Source organism: Gallinula chloropus, assembly GCF_964237585.1.
Source record: "Gallinula chloropus genome assembly, chromosome: 2".
Classification (NCBI taxonomy): Eukaryota; Metazoa; Chordata; class Aves; order Gruiformes; family Rallidae; genus Gallinula; species Gallinula chloropus.
The window spans coordinates 86,947,222-86,969,327 of record NC_140086.1 but is presented as its reverse complement, the minus strand read 5'-3'; positions in this window follow the sequence as shown (position 1 = coordinate 86,969,327).

Here is a 22,106-nt window from a genome sequence, read left to right as displayed (position 1 = left end):
GAATCTTTTTCCATTGCTGGGGTTTTATTTATTTATTTAAGAAGGAATCAAAAAAAAAGACCCCAAAGAAAGGATAATAATTTATTTCCCTGCCTTGCACATGCATCATTTAATACAGGGAGTATGCATGGGGATGTTCCTATGTAAAGTCATAAAATCTTTTTTCCCTACTTTTTTTTGTTACTAGTGTGAAAAATGTACAGGTTTTTTGAGGGGAGATAGTGATTTTTTTCCCCCCAATTCTAGTGTGTCAATCACCTCCTTTGCTTTTCTTGTTTGGTGGGGTTGGGGTTGGTTGTTTAGTTGTTGGGGTTTTTTTTTTAATTGCTCTCTTGTGTTTTTTAACCTTTCTCCTCAGCAGAAATAAAAGTATTGCTGCTATCTGCTAATGTAACAGCAATTATATTCCCTCCTCTGTTTGATTCAGAAATAATCTAGATGTTGGAGCTGTCAGAAATCTCCTGACAAGGCTGTCACTGGGCCCGTGGCAGATCAGTTAGAGCTAATGAAAAGAATTACAGGTGTGGTAATCTGTTGGAAGAGCTGAGGGACTATGGTTAATGCTGTTGTGAAAGGCTGGGAAAATGAGCTGGAGTGTGGTCTCTCAAAACTAGAGATCTTAATCTGGCAAAAATTTTAAAACCTAAACTGAGCTTTATGCACCTGTGCAGTCAGTAGACGTGCTTGCACAGTGTGCGGACATCAGCATTTGCATACAGCTTCGCCGGGTGGTGTTGCTACGACGTCAGGTCTTCAAAGATGTTTGGTTTTGTGTTCTCTTTGGGGTTTTTTTTTTCCCCTCCCCTGTCTGCAGTGCTAGTAAGCTTTAGCTGGCATATGGTCCTTAAAGAGCTGTTGGAAATGGTCATCGTTATTGTCTAGGTAAGAACATTGTCTACCATTGGACCAACTTGTTGGGTTGTCTTTGCGCGCAGGTGAACTCCATTTCCTCTCCCGGTGCTGTAATGTAATATTGTGCTGCTCACTAATGGTCTGGGAAGTTCACATGCCTGTTGGCAGGTATTTTTGAGGAGAATACAGAAAGCAATGGAACCGTGAGTGCCAGTGAGTCACCCCGCAGACAGAGGTATTTCATCTGTAAGGGTCCACTGGGATACCTGCAGGGCTGCTTCTCCTCCTGCCCACCTTTGCTCCCCGTCATTCCCTTACACAACTCAAGACACAAAAAGGTTATCAGTGGGATGAGGACATTAATGTGGTAGAAGACTAAATAGGTGCTCAGAACAAGTCACAACTTTGAGTGGAACACAGAGAAGGACAGCCCTTTAGAGTAATGCTCTGTCACTATTTTAGCAGCAGTTCTGAGTTTTCAGCTCCTTCTAGATATTAGTGGGTTTTTTTGGTGTTTGGGGGCTTTTTTTTTTATTGTTGTTGGGTTTTTGGTTTGGGTTTTTTTGTGGTCTAACACCAAAAATGGTTTGGTTTCTTTTTGGGTCTAACACCAAAAATGACTCAGTAATAAAAGTTTTTCCTTTTGTAAAGGAAAACGAAATTTATTGTTGAGACCAGTAACTATGGTTAAAAAGTTACTAGCTCCACAGAAATAAGGAGAATTAGAATTTTAGGAAATTTTAAGTAAGCAAATTAGCAAATGTTTATTTGGAATAACAAAAGGAAGTATGTATAATCTGCCCATTCTTGTTTTCTTGACATCTCTTTGCTGAGATCCTTTTAGAGTCGAAAGGCCCGCTGGGGGGGGGGGGTAACTCCGTGCAACACTGTTTTTAAAAAGAGCTTAAAAAAGAACAAAATTAATAGGGTTTTTCTTTCTTCTGAAATAAAAATAATTAAAAAAAAATCCCACTGTATCAGTAATTTGCCTCCTCGGGATGTGTGTTATTAAACTGGCTGCATGCCTCTTAGGTGGCCAAAAGGGAAGGCACTGTGCTTTCATCCTCTTACCTAATGCAACAAATCCAAGGTATGCACCAGTCACTTATTAATGCACACCATGTTGAGGCTTAATGCTATTGTACTTGTTCTTTTTCAAGCTCCAGGCTGGTTGTACAAGCAAATGCTGCAGAACAGCCTTGGGAGCAAAAGTCACAGTTAGGGATTATGTTCAAGCATTGAAGAAATTGTAAAAATTCTTTTGTTGTTTTCCTGGGTTTTGTTAATAAAGGACTGTTTTATTGGTTATACACTTTCAAGTAAATTTCTCAGTCATCTTTAGAAAAGCTGGTTTCAGCCACCTACACGTCTCAGAAGGAAAAATAAACTAGTCTGAGTTTTACCTGCTTTTCATATATCACCTTGATGTCAAAGCAGTTGTTTATTCCTTAATGCACCCTTCATTTTCCTATTGAAACAGCTTACAGCATTTTAAATTTTCTTCTAGAAGTTGGAAACTTCCTAACGCAGCAGACAGTCCACTCCTGAATAAAGCTCAGAAAGGCACCTCTGATGTTTTCATGATGCCGTACATCAAGAGCAGCCGTTGAACACAGTGAGTGCTTCCAAAATGGAGGGAGGAAGGGAGGAAACCTCTCTGTGTAAAGGTTAGAGACCAATAGAAGATATTTTCCATGACATCACTGGACAGAAATTCAGAAGTGAAGAGTGAGAAAGAAGAGTTCTCTGAAAACTGGAAAATTTCAAAATGTTATTTTCTCAATTAAAACAAATCAAAAAGAAATGTTTCTGGTTTAGGAAGAAAAAAAAAAAAAAAAAGAGACTGCAGTTGTTAAAGACCATTTTGCCCTACTCTTTCAACCAGCTCTGGAAAAGATGCACTTCTCCAGTTTGGTACGTGTGTGAAAATGCGAAGGCTTCTGGTTTGAACATTTAGTATTCATTTGGGCAGACAGGAGAAGCTGGATAAGGAACAGGGTGTTTGTTGTTCCTGACACAGTGGTTGGTCCGTCTCCTGTTTGGCACAGAAATAGTCCTTGGCTGAGAGAATGCACAAAAGCACATTACTGGGCACCTCCGTGGTGGCTGGCCACGAGCCCATTCGCAGTCCCTACGCAAGGACTGATGCTGAATAGAAATGGGGAAGTGGGAACGCTCCTCTGCTGGGCAGAGAGCTCCACAGCACTGACCCTTCCTCTTACGTGGCTTGCACCAGGCTCGAGGTACAGCACCTCCATCATGCCTGGCGGCTTCTCTGCATTGTTTTTTAACCAACTGTCTCTTCCCTGCCAAAAAAATTGGAGGAAGAGCGATTAGGAGAATAAGACTGGGTGGTTTGTAACACAAAGAGCTTGGGCTGTTGTTCTGTCGGCCCAGCCCGGGTAAGTGGCTGCATCTCTGGAGGGCAGTGTAATAAACAGGCCTGCTGTGGCATTAGGCACAGTTTTATGCCAACCCTTATGACTCATTATTATCGTTATGCTATTGTTATATCATGAAAGTAAGCAAGTTTAATCAGCTTAAAAGTGCCTGTTACCTTAACTAAAATCATGCTGCAAACCCCTGCAAACACTCTCGTCTGATCATTACCTCACAAGACCCCCATGAAGAAAACAATGGCCCCACTGCTGTATTTATGCTTTGCACAATGTCTTTTTAATGTAGTAAGCTTTAAATTCAATAGATTAGGGGGCTATGTTGATAGATTCGCCTGAGTGGCTTTGAAGAAACATGCATTAACTCTCCCGTTGAGACTTCAGGTTTAGGGTGATAGGTAGGTATCCGCCTTTACCCCACCTTCTCCCATTCCTACAGCAGCACAGTTTTCCAGTTAAAGGAAGGCCACAGGACAGGGGGGGCGGTGTGCGTGTGGCCACTTTTTGTGGACACATAAAATTGATGAGTACTTCTACTTGTCCTAGCAAAACAAATACCATCTACACATGTCTCTTCCATGGCACGAATAACTTATATTGCCATTCCGATATAAATGTTAATAATGCGCTCGATGCGATTGCTATCAAGCAGCAATTTTTGTGCTGTGCCACAGACCTCAGCCACAGGAGTCTGCTAAATGAAGTCTTATCTGCTGCTGCTTCTTTTCTTCTCCTTTTTTTCCCTCCAGGTTGCAGTTATTATTATTTACTTTTTTTGGCTATGAAATGACAGAAAAGTTGAGACTTTTTGAACTATGGTGAACATCTCTATTTCATAGGCTCATAATTCATGAGCTCCTTGTCTGATTTACTGCAAATTTGGTAGAAAAACCCAACCTCAGCTTGAGACCTAGCCCACAAATCTTGAGGCCAATATGATTTGTGAATCTGGAATTTAGAACTGGGAATAGGAGCCAAATTTTATCATATAATGGAAATCCATGTTGTAACCTTAATTAAGGGGACTCTTGCTGTTCCTCAATATATCTTTCCCAGCCCTTTGTGCCTCAAAATACAGACATATCAATAATGAATATTCCTTTTTATGTATCTCGTGCCTATTTAAAGATCCTCAAGCGAAGTGACAAAGCTCCACAGAGATCAGCACACCTGATTTATGCTATCTTCACTGTGCACTGGGTACTGAGGAATACCATATAGACACGATGTGCTACCACTCTGTGGTTTTGCAGATGTCTTGTTTTTACAGCAAACTGAATACCTTTAAAAAGGGAAATCTATCTATATATCCAGATTTTTTTGCTTGCATAAAGCCTTGTGAGAAGCCTCAGTAGAAGTAGTTTTCTTGCACTTTCTGCTGAAGCGGAGCTGTAGGGGGGAAGCTGATGTGGAGAGATGAATCATGAATCTTTCCACTGTTTCATAGGAAATGGTTTCCTCCTTGCTGGGTTACAGCCATTTTGTTAAAATCTTGCAGTTCGTATTCCGTCATTTTATCAGCCTTTCTTGAGTATGTTAGCTTCCACTTTAACACAGTGGCTCTTATAAGTGAGATGAATAGTTCACTGCTTGTTTGTTGTGTCCTGGGGCATCTTCCAAATATAATTATCAAATGTGAATGTAATGGCTTTCCCGTTTATTTTTTGTCTGCACCAGGTCCGTGGAATGATTATTTCAGCACAGGGCACTGTATCCGTTTATTACAATGTCAGATGCCAGTCTTTTCTTTGAGACCTGGAACCACTTATTTTTCTAATAAAATATTGTGCACTATTTGCAACTTCAATATTCTCAGCTTTAGTAATGAATGAAAAACACAGTCAAAGCAATAGTGTTTCAATATATCAAACTCATTCCAGTCATCATGGGAGTATGGTGAGATGAGGAAGGACAATTTCACCCTGGAGAAATCACTGTAACCTATACACAGCATAGAATTAAGTAATAAAGAACAAGTGGATGTACATGATATTTGATTTCTAGATAGATGGCAAATGTATTCAGCTCTCCCATCTGTCCAGAAATGAAATGCTTTACCAATGAGTGGTGTTTTACTGCTATTCCAATATGGCTTTTTTGCATGATTTTTCCTTCACATAAACTATATGTCTTTTATGGAAGTTAGAACTTTTCCACCAGATTTATCAGGATCTTACTTTATCTTGTTGATTTTTTGTAAGCTCACTGACTATTCACCAGCGGAAACCTCTTCCAGAAATGTCAGGAGAGTCCAGGGGAGTTAGGAACCTTTATCTTACTCATTTTCAGAGGGGATGAGGTACCGATTGATCTCTACAATCTGCTTTGAAAGTAGGAGTTTCACTCATAATTTAATCAGAAATGAGAATTATAATACAGAGTATATGCAAGGTTTGCTCACCAAATAATCCTTAGACAGGGCAACTTACACAAAGGGAGCTAGTCGTGAGAGGAATGATGTTTCATCCATTCCAGTTTGGTGTTCAGACCTGCATATAGTTAATCAGAAAATCCACCTAGTGGAAAATCATAGTCCTGAAATTAAACCAACCACTAAAGGATGCATGGAGGAGAAGAGGCTTAAAATAGATTACTTCATCTTTCCTCCCACTTAAAAAATAAGTGTTGGGCTTGGCCCCTCTGTGCCCAGGCTGGGCAGTGCTCCACCATGAGGGCCAGCCCCACTCCTGGGCAATATTTTTTATGGGGAAGTGATGCCAGATGCTGTGGGAACAGCTCAGGCTGACTCAGCTCACCCTGGGTGGCTCCTTGGGGAGGTTGACTCAGGCCTGGCTGGAACCAAGTCACCTGTTAAGTTTGTTTTCCATCTTCAAGAGATGAAAAGAATGGTTTGGTTTTCACATCTCAAAGAACCACTTTCAGAAGAACTGCCTAAATGTAAGATGTTTTATTTCCCAAGACTTATTTAAGTTTCCCTGTTGTTCATTTTTCAGGAATGTGCCTAGTTCCATAATGGCACAGTAAAAGACTCTCTGTTGACAGGAAGCCTTTTCCAAAGGTTAATTATTTTATGAGAAAAGAAATTACTCCTATATTGCCTGTTAACCTTTGTTTTTTTCTTTTTTCTTTTTTTTTTTTTCCTTTTTTTTTAATTATTTCCTTCAGTTATGTGTCTGCTTGGGAGCCACAAGAACTTTTTTCCTCTTTCTAATTTAGCTTATCTCTTAAATATTTTTCTCAAATCTGAATCTTATCTTGTTAATCTTGTTTGTTCTAGAGAGAATAGATTAAATTCCTTTAACTGTCCACTTTATTAAATTCCTGGTATAATTTATTAGTCTAACAAAATCAGACAAGTAGGAAATTTAATTGCTTAAAAGTGCATAACCCATTGCTACTGCAGACTTTCTCATAAATGTGTATAACCGTTATGAAAGATAATTAAAATGAAAATTGTTTTCTTTTAATTGGACTTTCATAATGAGCATTTTTCACTCCCAAAATAATTAAGTGTTCAAAGGATACACTTTTATTTAAAAGTACTAACTATATAAGGTCCCTAACTTCTCCTCAGAAAAGGAATATCTGATTTTGTTTCAATTTAACATGCCCCCATTTTCACCAACCTTGGTAAGGTAGAAAAGCTTGCTGATTTCTGTTCTACAGATGAGAGATGGAGGTAAGGTGACATTAAAGGAGGTATTGACTCTACCTCCTTGATGCTGTTGTGGGTGTTTCACTAGGATCCAAACTGCCTGAATCTAGGAGGTATATTCTCTCATCAGCTGCTGAAATATGTTTTTGGGGCTCCGGTAGACTCCAAAATGGGGATTCCAGTTATGCTGAGTTTGACACCTAAGCAAATTAATGTCCTTGTTGTCCCAGACAGTGCCCAATGTCTTTAGCTGATAGAAAAAAATACTTCCATGGGATTTGGTCAACAGGCTTTTTGTGGCACTCTAGTCTGGGGCGATGTCGGTAGTTCTCCGTGGTTAGTCTAGAAGGCTACAATCAATGGGTTTTAAAAAGTGTTAGTCACACCCCATTATAAAGAACTGGAAAGTACTCCCAGATACCTGACTAGCATTTTGAAGGCAGCCATTGTACCAATTTCAAAGGCATATTCTACCCCTTGTTTTACACCAAGCCAAACACATGCTGGGATCTGACTTTTGGGATTTGAGTTGGCAGATATGATCAAGAAAACTGAAAATGTAAAGTTCAGTACTGAATCTCTGTATTTGACTCACAGAGATGCCGATAATTAGAAATACTCATCACAAGTTTTATTAATTCAAGTGTTTAGTGTTCCATGCTCCACCTTCTTCTCCAGCACTATCAGGAATAGATTATTTTTATGGGTTTTGTTCATTGCAGTAAGACAGCAGGAGAATTCCTGGTGAACATACTGTACGTTCAAGGGATAATCTTCAGTCATTTACAAAAGCTGGAGCTCCATTGAAAAACAGTCCTTGTTGCAGATGATTTAGCCTAGAGGGATTTTTATATGCCTTGCATTCTCTGCTTTTATGCCATGCTGCGGTGGCAGTGTTTTATTGGCTTTTATTCTACTATTCCATGCCTAAGTGTATTTTCAATGATAATATCTTTTTTCTTTTTCAGTTTCATTATTTTTAAACTCTTCCTGTTCTCTGAATATTAAAAGGTGTATTTTGACTTTAATTACTTACCTCTTGATACTAGCGATGAAAGAAACTTTCTGAGTAATTGAGCTGAATTTTCATAAGCCAGAATAGCTCTAGAAAGCTGAGATGTAGATGAACATTGACCAAAAGAAACAAACAAAAATGTCATATAACACATAAGCACAGCCTTGAAACTGTTTTATTTGTGTGCTGGTTATGAGTTAAATGCCATTATCATTTCCTCACTAATATTAATAACTAAGCAATGGCAGTTGTAGGCCTTGATTTTACAAAGGATGAGTTTGAAGGATGAATGACTTTAAACACCAAAGAAACATTTTAGCTGAATTTTCTGAGAAAAATTTGTATGTTTCTAAGGTAAGATTCACTATGAATTACATGGCTTACACTGTCTAAACCTCAAGTTAAGAGATTAAGTACAATTTACTCGGTAATTAATGAATTCAGCAAAATGCTTACAGAGTCTACCTAACTTTCAATATTTAACCTTTGCTTCTAGTCAAATGAAATGTATAGTACTTTTAATTGGCTTTGATATCAGAGTATATTCTACATAGTGATAGGTTACAGAACCTGTCGACAGAGTAATCATGGGTGTGCTTGGATGCTCAAGAGGAAATTTACCTGGAGTTTCTTCCACAAACTCATATAAGAACAGATACTGCTTTGGGAGTTTTCTTTCTTATTTCAGGTATTTCCAGTTGACAGTGGAGTTGTGATAGTATCACATGTTCTTACATGAAAAAGAATAAGAGTTTAAGGAGATGAAGGGTCTGAGAACTTTCTTCAGTCTTAGATTTTGAAACATTTTCTTATCTTGAGCCCCAGAAGAGGGATTCTTCTTCCTACCTGCCTCACTCTTCTGCATGTGCAGATTCCTGACAAATCATGTCTGTTCACCCCAAGTTTGGGTAAAACTGTTGTCTGTTTTCTCTCTCTTATTCTTAAGATCGGTACTGTCACCCACTTTTTCAACAACCAAGTATTTGTGTGACTACACTAGCCAAAATCCTTATGAGTAGGATCCCCTCTCCCTGCATTATGTTATTTGGTTTTGCCTTTCAGATGATATGCTTATTGTTCCTGTTTGCTATTGTAATCTTTCCTTAAGCACAATAAAAAACACTTTGCAAAACTCACACCAACAAGAAAGGACAGGGCTGACCTTTGGTCTGTGGGACCATATGCCACTTGGGGAAGAAACAACTGTTGGGAATGGTTTCTGAAGCCTATTAGAGGAGAAGAACACAAATGCCCGACACATTCCTCTTTTTCTGATTTTGTTCTCAGAGCAAAAGTTTTTAATATAACTGTCTGAGACAGCACAGTATCTTCTAAAGGATCAAGGTCTTATGAAAGTACAGAAACAGCTGTCAGAAAACGGAGTTTGCTACTCAGTAGAATACTGTGCAGTCCAGTACATAATTAGCAACATATTCCCCATCTGAGAAAGAGAGATGAATAAAACAGGTTGCCACATTTTTAAAAGAGCTTCAACCCAGTGTGTAATATTCTCCTTACAGTTTTGCATAAGCAGTCCTTCTAGCCAGGAGTTTTCTCCTCGTCAGAATTTGTGCCTGGAAGTTGCAGCTATTGGAGTTACTTTTTATAAATCCTCTTTGTATGGACCAGTTTGGGCTTTCTACAAATGAAATCAGCTTTGGGTGACCAGGAACATTTTTCTTTCTAACCCTCAGGCTGATGTATTTTGTTTGAGAGACACGTGGAATGGCTCAGGGAGTCAGTGAACACCCAGGATTTATTCTGACTGTGGACATCAGCTGCATGTGCTCACACAGTTTTCAAAGCCCAGCTTCTAATCTGTGAAACTCCTTGGTTAGAGATGTTCTCATGAACACTGCTTAGTAGGAAGTCAAAGGAACATGGTTGTTTTTAATACTTCTTCAGGCGCAAGTAGCTTCCAAGGCACTGTGCCTATCAATTATTCCATTCAATACATTGTGAAAATTTCCTGATAAATGCATCTTCATTTTTGCCTGCCTACCTCACTCCAGTCTAAGCAAATTCTTGGGTTACAGGTTTCAAAATATGGGGGGTTTTGAGCCATAAATTCTGTGGATGCTTCCCATTTTGCAGTAATATTAAAGCATGTTGCCTCATGGGCAAGATCTCTAGAAGGTACTTCTTGTTTTCCACAAATGCCACAAGAATTGGCTATTCTTCAGTAACTTTTCCACAAGGTGAGACCAATGAAAGGCCAATAGCTTATAAAGAGAGTGTGCCGCTTACAAATTCAATGACTGGTTTAACAGACCATCAGAAAGTGGAAATTACAATGATTTTCCTTCTTGTTTTAACCAAGTCTAACAAATAGATCTGTAATGTAAAGTGTTTGATTCAGCTGAACAGAGCTTTGACTGGAACTCAGGAAAGAGAGAGAGTTTATGACCTTTGGAAGAATGGGCTGGCAAGTCAGGAAGACTACAGAAGATTTCAGAGGCTAGGCAGGGAAAAATTTAGGAGGACCTAAGCCCAGCTAGAACTTAACCTGGCTATTGCTGTAAAAGACTTTTTTTCTTCTATAAATAGATTAAGAACAAAAAGAGGACTAAGGAGAATCTCCCTCCTTAATTGGATGTCGGGGGAAAACAGTGACTAAGTCTGAGGAAAAGGCTGAGCTACTTAATGCCTTCTTTGCCTCAGTCTTTAATGGTAAGATACCAGATGTTCTCTGTGTACCCAGCCCCCTGAGCTGGAAAACACAAATCGGGAGCAGAACAAAGCCCCCATAACTCAAGAGGAAATGGTTAGCAACCTGCTACACCACCTAGATACACACAAGTGTATGGGGCTAGATGGGATACTCCCAAGGGTACTGAGAGATCTGGCAGAAGGGCTCACCAAGCCACTTTCCACCATTTGTCAGCAGTCCTGACTAACCAGGGAGGTCCCAGTTGATAGGAAATTAGCAAATTAGCAGTCCTGACTAAACAGGGAGGTCCCAGTTGATAGGAAATTAGCAGATGTGACACCCATCTATAGGAAGGTCCAGAAGAAGGATCAGGGGAACTACTGACCTGTCAGTCTGACCTCAGTGTGGAGCTAATCATCTTGAGTGCCATCACATGGCATATACAGGACAACCAGGTGATCAGGCCCAATCAGCTTGGGTGTATGGAAGGCAGGTCCTGCTTAACTAATCTGATCTCCTTCAGTAACAAGGCAACCTGTTTAGTGGATGAGGGAAAGGTTGTGGATGTTGTCTAGTTGGACTTCAGTAAAACCTTTGATGCCATTTCCCACAGCATTATCCTGAATAAACTGGCTGCTCATAGCTTGGACAGGCCTGTGCTTTCCTGGGTAAAACTTGGCTGGATGGCTAGGCCCAAAGAGTTCTGACAGCTGACTGAATGTGAGCCAGCAGCATGCCCAGGTGGCTAAGGCAGCCAACAGCATCCTGGCTTGTGTCAGAAATGGTGTGGCCAGCATGACCAGAGAAGGGATCATCCCCCCATACTCAGCACTGGTGGGGCCACACCCTAAGTACTGTGTTCAGTTTTGGGCCCCTCGCTGTAAGAAAGACATTTAGGTGCTGGAGTGTGTCCAAAGAAGAGCAATGAAGCTGGGGAAGGATATAGACAACAGTTCTTAGGAGGAACAGCTGAGGGAACTGGGTGGTTTAGCCTGGACAAAAGGAGTCTGAGGAGATACTTTACTGCTCTCTACAATTACCTGAAAGGAGGTAAGTAACAAATGAGGAGAAGGGGAAATGACCTCAAGTTGCACCAGAGGAGACTGGATATTAGGAAAAAAATTCTTTACCAAAATGGTTGTCAATCATTGGAACAGGCTGTCCAGGGAAGAAGTGGTTGAGTTGTCATCCCTGAAGGTATTTAAAAGGCGTGTAGATGTGGTACTTAGGGACTTGGTTTAGTAGTGGACTGACAGTGCTACATTAATGGTTGGACTTGATGATCTTAAAAGTCTTTTCCAACCAAAATGATTATATGATTCTGGTTTTCTATTTCTGTGCTGGATTTTTTTTTTTTCTTTTCTGTTGGGGTAGCTTTTCTCTTCCAGGTCTACAGACACAGTCAGCTAGGAGCCCTGAAGGTGAGAACAAAAAGTTCGAGGGAAGCACTGGGGGCCAAATTCTTCCCTGACCTTAGCTATGCCTGACTCCATTGAACTCAGTCAAATAGCATGAGGAATCAAGCAGGCTGGTCTTAGCAATGCCATCGACTCCAGCTAACTCTTATCTATGCTAAATCTTCATGGCACTGTAGGAAAGCTCATTTCATCCTGTTTTTAATTGAGTCTCTGATGCAGACGTTTTTCAATGGCACTTAGATACCTCTGTGTGTGCAGGGGGTATCTGCAGTGCTGTTTGGCTAGTGAAAAGGAATTTCTACAGGGTTAGAGCCTCGCCTTGAGGAAAGCAGTGGTCTTTCCTCAGTGACAAGGTTAAACTGGAGTTGCCAGGGAATGTTGGAAAGTGATTTCTGGACTTTCTTGCTTCAAAAGAACTCTCAGTCTTTCGGACTGTAGCCTTCTTTGATTTCTGGGACATGACCTATTTTATTTGCTGAATGGTAAGGCTCCCCACTATCCCTCCCCTCCCTAGTGAGAGAGACTCCTGTATGCCTTCCATTGTCCCTGGTTTGTTCTGAGCATTTGCCATTTTTATCTGCACACTTGGTGACACAGGTTACACAAAAGTTGCTGGAGCTCTAGAGAATACACACGGAACTGCATCAAAAGTCTCTATGAGGAGAGCGAGTCCATCCATATACACGCAGCTGTAACACCTGGAGAAATGCTTTTGCTGTTATTCTTCAGCATTGTCTCATTTTACTTCTGTTTGGCCGTGTAATAATGAATCATGTTCTGTTACTGTACCCATCCCTTAACTTGGGCCATTTTGTCTTCAACCTTTTCTTAGAAGCTTGAGTAAGTTTGGAAAGGGAATTGAAAGAGAGATGTGCTTTTAACTTTTCCTGTTGCTTAGGCCTGCTACACCGATGTAACGTCATTATTGCACAACCTGTTATCTCCTCTCTACATTTAATGAGTGGTAAGTTGAATAAAGATTGGGAGGTAGAGGGAGACACGGGGAATTTAAGTTGATTATGTAGTCACCTATGCAATGTTAGAGTATTGCCACATCAGAAAAAGGGCCTCAGACACCGTGTCCAGTTTTAGATAATATACTTGCAGGCCAATGTGAGAGACTCCAGAGACTGAAGGGCATCTTGTGTTATCAAGGACAGAACTTGTGGGAGTAGTTCAGACAAGAAAAGGAAGGGCTGGGATGGAAAGCACCTGCTTGTATGACACCGAACATGAAAAAAAAAAAGTGTATAAATGGAAAGAGAATAAACTGGTCTCTGTGCCCAGTCTATTAGAAAGGAGGTGTTTGTTTTCAGCAAGGGAGATTAAAGCTTGTAAATGGTCAGGCTAGTTCATTGTATGAATACATTTTCTTGAAAGGGGCAAATTTCACTGATTGTCTTTAAGAGTGGATTAGACAAATATTTGATGGCAAAGATATAGTTTGTAACTGATGTTGTATTGGGGCAGGAGGATGGAGTAAAGGATTCCTTGACTTGTGTTTCAGCCTATGTTACATAATTTTTAATGCTCAAAGCAGAAGGTGGTGTTGAGACAGTCTGTATGCATCCAGGGAAAGAATTCCCTCTACGAGATCTATGAAATGTTAGCTGTCCCTCAATCTCTCTACATGCAAATGATTGACTTTAATTTGCAGGTACTACATGTACAGTGTGTTATGTAGTGGACAGTGCTTCAGCATAAGGCAATGAAAGCTGAACACTTTTCCATGTCAATAAGCTTCAGACACTGTTTGTTGCACCACTTGCAGCACATTCCAACTTTGAACTGCTGAGGTCTACATAAATTCAGGTTATCCATACAGCCGTGCGGAAAATCTCCAAGATGAGTTCTGTATTAATAGCAAGAAAGGGTGAGTCAGTCAGCTAACTTAATGATCTGGCCCATAATTTGAATCTATTGAAAGTTGTCTGTAAGCACCTCTGGGAACAGAGATCAAACATGACCTTGACTTAGAGTGGTATGAATTAAATCATCTTGTAATATTTCTGACACTCACTGTTGTCACATAAACAGTTCAGATTAGCAGAACAGCACAGTCGTCACCTTGTAGCACACCCAAGGTTCCTTTCAGTGTAGTCTTTAATTTCTTTCACAGGATGCTCTTACCACTGTTTTCGATTTCCTACATTAAAGAAGTTGGAGGACCCTCTTAACAGTGTTAAAGCTCACACAAGGACAATGAATTTCAGATGCATTATTGTACTTGCATAAGGACTTTCCTTTTTATTCTATTACATAAAGACTATTTCTGGTTATAATGGGTAACATGTAGCCTTGACACTAAGGGGGTAGGCAGTGCCCAGTCCAGTATTCAAATACAGTGAGTTATCCAGCCCTGTATTCAAATATAAAGAAAAAGCCTTGTCTCTTTCTCCACTTCATAACATTTGTTATTTATCCCCTGGACCCTGTCCACTACAGACTTTGATCTATGTGGTATGTTGTTCCTGTGGCTAGTTATTTTACATCCAACCTCCCTGCTCCCCACTACCAGTTCTTTGATGTAACTTCTTTCTCTCAAGACAACAGTATTTCTTTCTCTATATTTTCCTTGGGTTTGGGGTTTTATTTCTATTAGGTTGGAAGGTAGCTTTCCATACTCTTTGCTTTTCTTTATTGATAGTTTTTTATCCATTCAATTGCAGAGCAAAGAATTGAAACCAAATAGAAATAAGAAGCTGAGACAGCTTCTTCCCATAGAAGTCAGGGCTCTTTCTTCTTTGCGAAACAAAAAGGTGGAGAATTTTGAAAGATAAAGTTTATGTATCCCATTTTTTGAGACTCTTGTTTCATTTTGCCCTGTTTGAGTTGTTTCTTTGCCATCTTGCTGAACTGGTAGAAGATCTCTACAGAAGGGGATGAATTATTATTTTTTAGAGCTGACATCATCATGTTGCATCAGAAGCAAGCATAACCTAATGAGTCACAAATAGAAGAGGTTTAGACAATCAACTAAATAAAAAAGCCACCAAGCCCAAATAAGCAAAAAACCCACCCTTCTTCATAAGCTGCTTGCGATAGTCAGGAGAACAGCACATATGGTGTAAGTGGGTAATTTCAGTCGATGTAAGCATGCAATTTAAATTAATTATGATTTCTTTCTGTCTGCAAACACATCATAACCTGCATGTTTCAACCAATACTTTTACTTGGCTCCATGCAGCACAGTGATTTAATTTTATTGTAGAGCTTTTCTTTTTATAGCTGCTTAAGAATGGAAGTGCTATGAGTTTTGAAGGTTGCGTAGTACAGAATGATATCAAAATATTTGACTATTTCTTAACTGTAGGAAATTTTCAGTTTGCCAAACTGAAATTATTGTGCTTCTCTTAGGAACTGAAAAGACTTCCTCATTTTTAACATTTTCTTTAAGTCAAATTTGAGGACCATGATTTGGAGAAAAATATTCTGTCCCTCCATTTTCATGGGTTCATAAATCATCTCAGAAATTGTTGAGGAGCAGCATGGTTCTGTGTTGTCACCCTTGGCTCTCAGTCATTTGCAAATATGTCTTCTATGTGCTGTTTGCAAAGAGAACAGTGAAAAAGTAAAACCATGGTGCCTGTATTTCAGCAGACTTCAGGGAACATCAAGCCAAATCTCACTGTAAGTTGACAACACCTCAATGAAGATATCAAGTTTCATGTTACTGTCAGTAGGTATTGTAGCATAGTCAATGTCAGGTTCTTTATGGAACAGAGGATTTTACTTGCCTCTTTCTCCTCATCATAGCATTTGTTATTTATTCCCTGCACCCTGGCTGCTACGGACATCTATCTACATGATACACTGTTTCTGTGGCATGTTAGATTAAACCCAACCTGTTGTATTTTAGCACAGTTGCTGTCAGGCTCCTAGCACAATAGGAGACTTGGTTCGTATGAGCTTTTATGTGCATGCATGCACAGACACGCACAAATGAGTAATACACCACAGGTTATGTATAGTGCACCTGTCAGATGTATAAACACAGAGTGGATACTGCTATCTGAAAGAGATAGTGTCAATCAGATCTGTGAGAAGGGAGGGCATTGTAGTAGATGGCGTATCTGCTGAAAGCAGGTAATTTTAATTATCTAAGATAGTTTGAAGTTATGAATAATTTATTACCCATAGAAGTCTTTTTTTTTTTTTTTAAGGCTTCTAATCCTGGTGAGCCTCTGATACTCAGATCACAGTCCCTGATGCTTCCCTATTTGAACTGTTACTCTGGAGGCACTGGATGGAAACTATACGTTTCTCTGTAGCTAGTCAGCATAGATTGAGTTGTTTTGACAGCCCAGCATGAGACTGTAATAGTCCAGCTAAAGATCTGAAAAATACAACACACAGTGGAAAATAAAACATTTCCTTGGACAGTGATAACCACACTGAACAATATGACACACTCCATCACAAAGAGAAGAAATTTGGGGGATTGGCTTTGGTTGGTTGGGACAGCCTTTCTCACAGCTGTGAACACAGCAATGTTTTACTATAGGTTGGTAGCAGTGAAGAAGAAAAACACTATTGGAGTACACTAGTTAGGAGTTCAGTCACACTGTTGCTCTGTTTGAACTCTTTTGAAGCCTGCAGTTTGTGTGTTTCCTGCAGATTTTCTGGAGTTTAGCATCTAATTTCTCCCCCAAAAAGCCTGTTTCTCTCTAGGCCTACCGTGCTCAGTGGTACTGCATCATTGGCACAAGGGCAGGTCACACACCTACCTGCTCACCCATGCAATTAATCCACCTTTTCATTTTTCTTTTACAGGTACCTCAGCAGCAAAGAAGGTGGAGGAAATGCGTAAGGATGAGGAGCAGGTTCTTAGAGGAAGAGATGGGAAGTGAAAGACAAGAAAACATCCAAGAGATGGGAAACAGGCACTGTGTGTGGTGCTTGTGTGCCATGAAGTGGGCGGGATGGAACAGGATAAAGAAGCTGAGGGAGCAGAGAAGAGGCTAACTTCATTAGTGTGCTTAAAAATAGGCCAGGTCTCCCTAGAGCTGCTGACATATCTTTTATGCTCAAGTCTTAAGTTCTCAATGGAGGGCCAGGGGCTCCATTAAGCAAGCACTCAAGGGAAAGCCTAAAAAGAGTGACATACCGAGGATATTAGCGAACCATGACTGAAGGTAAACCCCATATGGCTTAAGTTTGTCTGTAAGCCTCTGCTACATTTTGAGAGGCTGATGCATGTAACAGCAGGAATTTCTATCTGTATGTGTCTTTTTGAGGTAATGAATCTGGAGCCCTTGTAGAAGGTGTTCAGATATGGGTTTCAAGAGTTTGGAGGATACCGGGGTGGTGTGGAAGGGTACTGAGGAAACGCTAAAGTCTTTGTGGAATTCCCTTCTCTGCCCTAAGCCCTCAGCCCAGCTATGAACAGAGTCGGGACATGGGGAAGGTCTTACATCAAATGAACAGTTTCTAGACCAAAAGTAAGAACAGGATAAAGCTAGCCCAGAAAAGGAAGGCAATGATAACATATGGAGTATGGGGGATAGATGGAGAAGCTAAAGGAAATCTGTCCTATGTAATGCAACACAATCTAGTACAGCTTTCCCTGTTTTCAGTTCCTTGTTAACTGTATTACTTTATTGTCTAATGCATATGGTAAAACATGCAGGATTCACAGTGACTGATTTAATTTTGCTGTAGGAACTCAATTGCTGAATTGTTTTGCTTTTGCATGCTCTATTTTTCTAAAGCAGTAATGCAGAGTTGCTGAATTGTATGGACAACACATATGTAAAAATGACACAGAAGAACAAATGTATATAAACATCCCTCCCTGCACAACCCTGGCAAGGATTTTGCTCAATCTCCAGTTTATAATCCGACTTCAGTGCCAGCCTTGCCACCAAATTATTTTTAAATGAGTTGTAGAGAAAAACCTCTTGAGGCAGTGAAACAGCAGGTGGCCTGCTTAGTTTGTTGTGGTGGCACCTTATGAATAACTCAATTGATCTCCATATGCTTCCATTCACTCTTGCTCACAGCAATACCACCTTAAACACCAAGTGCTCCAGCATCTGATACCAAAGGTTTTATTCACACAAAAAAAGACATGCTGGAAGGAAACCATGTTTCACTGCAGACACTGCTTTGTCATCCAAACCCATTTTCAGTGCCAAAAGCTGATGCAAAGCTCAGGTACTGAAGCAGTGAAAACATGAGAATTGCATGACTAGTTTTGCAATGATATATTAAAATAGGCTTTGAGATTACACGCGAGGTGTCAGGTTGAAAAATTTGAAATTCCCCTGTACAGAATATGTTCCTCCAGTTAGTGGTTTGTGAAGTTTCTGAAGCTAACCTAGCCTTGGAAAGTAAGCCTTAGAGTTTGTATGTGGCAAATGCCCAAGCAGTGTCTCTGTCCACCCACATGCAGCAGACTGTCAGTTAGGAGAGTAAGACCTTGTATTACCTGTGTGCTGGAGTGTGATCTAGGTTTCCAAGCTAATGTTGATAGGAACAAGCATGTTCATATATCATGGTGATACTAATGTTGTTCCGCTCTCAGTGTCTTATACCAGCGTGGTACAGCCTGCCCTCCTGAGAGATACCCCTTCCTTTTAGCAGGGTGTGCTTCCTTCAATGCAGTGCCACGCCAGTGCACCTCTGCCTCTTCCAGTTCAGAGCTAATATGACAACACTTGTTCAAGTGTAGTGTAGACCTGGTGTACTAAGGTGGCTGTGTGTCAAGGAAAGAAGTATAAATGGAAAGATTAAACAAAGAAATCTTTACATTCTGCTCTGAGAAGCCCCTAAGGACAGAATATGATGCTTACTAAATTTTAGTAACTATCTGTGGAATAGGATTATAATAAAAACTTGATGATACACAAAAAAGTGAAGAGGGAATTTATATTTCCTAGGCTTGAGATACTTAGATACTTAGCTTAGATGGTTAGTTGTCTTAATCTCCCTAGCTAGTTAGATGAGAAATAAACCTCCCCAAGAACTGTAGCTTAAATTTCTGTCTAAAATAATTATGTGGAGGAGACATTCACTGCTGTCTGAATACTCTCCACTCTCATGAGGTCATTCCTCTAGACTGCATCCAGTAGTGCCTGCAAACACCATGATAGTCCAAAAAGTGGGAAGAGAATCTGAAGTGACATGCATGGCACTAATGGTAAACCAGGAGGTAAGGACACAGCATGGTGGAATAAGGATTATAATTTTTTACTTCACAGCAATGTGCACATGTCCCTATCCCCAACCCCTGGATGATAGTTCACACACACAGGAAGGTTGAAAATGTGTGCACACTGCTTTTGCCTCTAGCATATACACCTGAATAAACCTGCATGGCACTGTAACCGGGATGCTTCTGGGCTGTCATTACACGGTAGTGGAAGACGTCTGTTGGTTGCACAGAATAGGGCATTAAGCCTTGGAAAGGGTGCTATTAAAGGTGTGGTCTTGATCCTGGTGTTTCTGTGCTGGCTAGTTTATCCAGGAGCATAGTCTAACAGATGATTTACATATAATCATCTCAAAATGTTGCCATTAACAATGTGGGATATAAGTGTGATGGCACAGTGAATATAAAAATAAATGGGTCTCTGTCAAGTCCAGTAATGAAATTTCTTGAATAATTTGGTTTAAATCATTGCATGTCTATAGTTTTGGTTTTATGCTATAACTTGTTATTGAGAAACCATCTCCAATGCAGCCTCCTTTAGTGACTGTTGTCACGGGACTATTGCATTGCTGTCTTTCATACTCTACCCTGTTGACTCAAATTAATTCCAGATGCACTTAGAACACTGAATTAAATATGAAAATGTGGTTTTAAGATGAACAGTCATCACTAGCTCATTTTAATGATCTGTTTATCCTTTAAAATAATCTGCTTGTGTTATTTTTGTCTAGCTATTAAGTGACTGAGTGATGCACTGAATCAAGACCGGCCAGTTATTGCTACATATTGCATCTCAGTCTGATTTGTTGATGGATATGAAAGATGACAGTTTTTAAAGGGAATGTAATATATATGTTTAATGGGGTTTACATATTTTAGCTTTAGTACATAGTTTGGTTTCATGGCATTTTCTGTATTTATGACATGATTTTTTGTTTCATCTAAAATCCTGATATTGGTCTGCAGCTCAACTATGATTCATGGTAGCAGAAAAATCTGTCTCCAGCAAAGCAAATGTTCCCTAGTACTAGTAGGATGTGCTACAGGCTGTATAATAACATTATTAGAAAAAGTCTCAGTATGTATTTAATTGTTCAGTTGAGGTAACTTGACATTCATGCTCTTTTTTTTAATACTATGCAATATTTTTTCTTATATCATCCCCAAACTCTTTCCAATCCAGCCTTCCTTAATGAATCAAGCCTTAGGATTCTTGTACTGTGTTCTCTGAGGAGACATCTTTCTAGTTTGAATACATGCAAGATCACACTTTAAAAAATGTGCTAGATATAGAAACGCCTTTAAGAGATCTCACCAGTTTTATACCTCTATCTGTCTATATGCCTATCTCTGCTGGAAAACAATTTCTTCTATGTCCCCAATAAGTACTATGAAAATATTGAAAACAATATACACTGGTACAACTAATGAAGGATACAACATTTACAATAAGTTAATTCACTTCAAATAACAGGAGTGCTCGGCTCCTGGATTCAGAAAAGGCATATGAATAATCACTGTTCTGTCCTTACCTGGTTTTCTTTTACATGGCAGCAGTAATTTCGTTTCCACCCTTAATCTGAGTGATGAGGCCTAGTTGTGAGGAGCAGCCAATGTTGCCACTGTTTCCTGCCAGACACTGCAATGAGAGTCACTTTTGCTGAAGGCTTCTTTGCAGCCCACCTGAGAAATACCACTAGCAGTTGTGCTGAATGGCCATGATGATTCAGAGCACATACTTTCCTGGCCTGTCTCAGCAGTTTGCTTTCTTACCCACCTAAGCTTCCTATGGTTAATTTATGTGCTGTTTTCACCCATGACAAAATTTAGTTGTGTCAATGCAGGGAGTTTGTGTGGGGTATTTTTATTTTCCCTGTAGCCAGAATGACTAGTTTTAGGACTATATGTTAATGACACATGTATACGAATCACTGACTGTGTCTGCATTTCTGAGTCCCAGCACTTCTGAAGACACATCAATAAGAAGTCTACATAACCTAAGTTGCCTTCATTCCCCAGTACGCTAATTCACAGCTTCAGTCAGTTAATGCGGGTAACGATAAAATTCAGGAGATAACCTGCAAAACTGATAAAACACATTAAAAGTTTTATGGACAAAGAAGAACTTTAGATTCTAGGTATTTTACTTTTCTGTGTATTTGGTTGGGGGGAAGGGGAGCAGGAAAGAAGATTACCAGATTTTCTAATAATTGTTGATCCTTTATCAAAATTCAAATGTGCTGTGAATCTTCTCAGGGGAATATGTTACTCCATATTATTGGAGGTATTTCAAAAACCCAATGAAACAGAAAACTACAGTATTGAGCTCTTTCCAGACATTGCTGTCTCCTGCTTGTCCTGCTGCTACAGCCCTGAACCTTTTTCAAAGACAGAGCAGCCACTGTTAACCTGAGGCTATTTGTCCCTGTATAATCCCCATCTTGTCCTGGGTTTGAGTCAAAACCAAAGAAACACCTAATGTTACTTCATTTCTTTCTTTAACCCTGTACAAACTCAGTCAAGGTCCCTGTAAGCCCAATATTAATCCTCCCATCACCTTCTCAGTCAGCTAAAAGACACAGCTCTTGTAATTTCTGTGAGCTGGGACCACAGTTTAGAGGCTCATTGTCCCTCTCCCCCTCAGTGGCTGACCAATGAGCTGTGCACCTTTATGTTTGCATATAATTTTGCAGAGGTTGATTGTCTATATGCACTTAGCCTGGCAAGCAGCTTCCATTCTAACACGCTATTTTATCTCTACCTATAGCTTTGTCTTGGAAAATTAGACAGTGAAGGCACTGAAGCACAAGCTTAAATCTGTCTCTATGGAGGAAAGCACTCAGACATGTGCTTAAATGTAAATATGTGCTTAGATCCTATCATTAAGTCAAAGAGACTCAAGTGCATGCTTCAAGTTAAGCATATGCTTACGTCCTTTTTGAATAGTGATGCTTTCCTGAATTGGCACCTTAACTTGGCCAGAAAATTGCCATATTTTCTATGAAA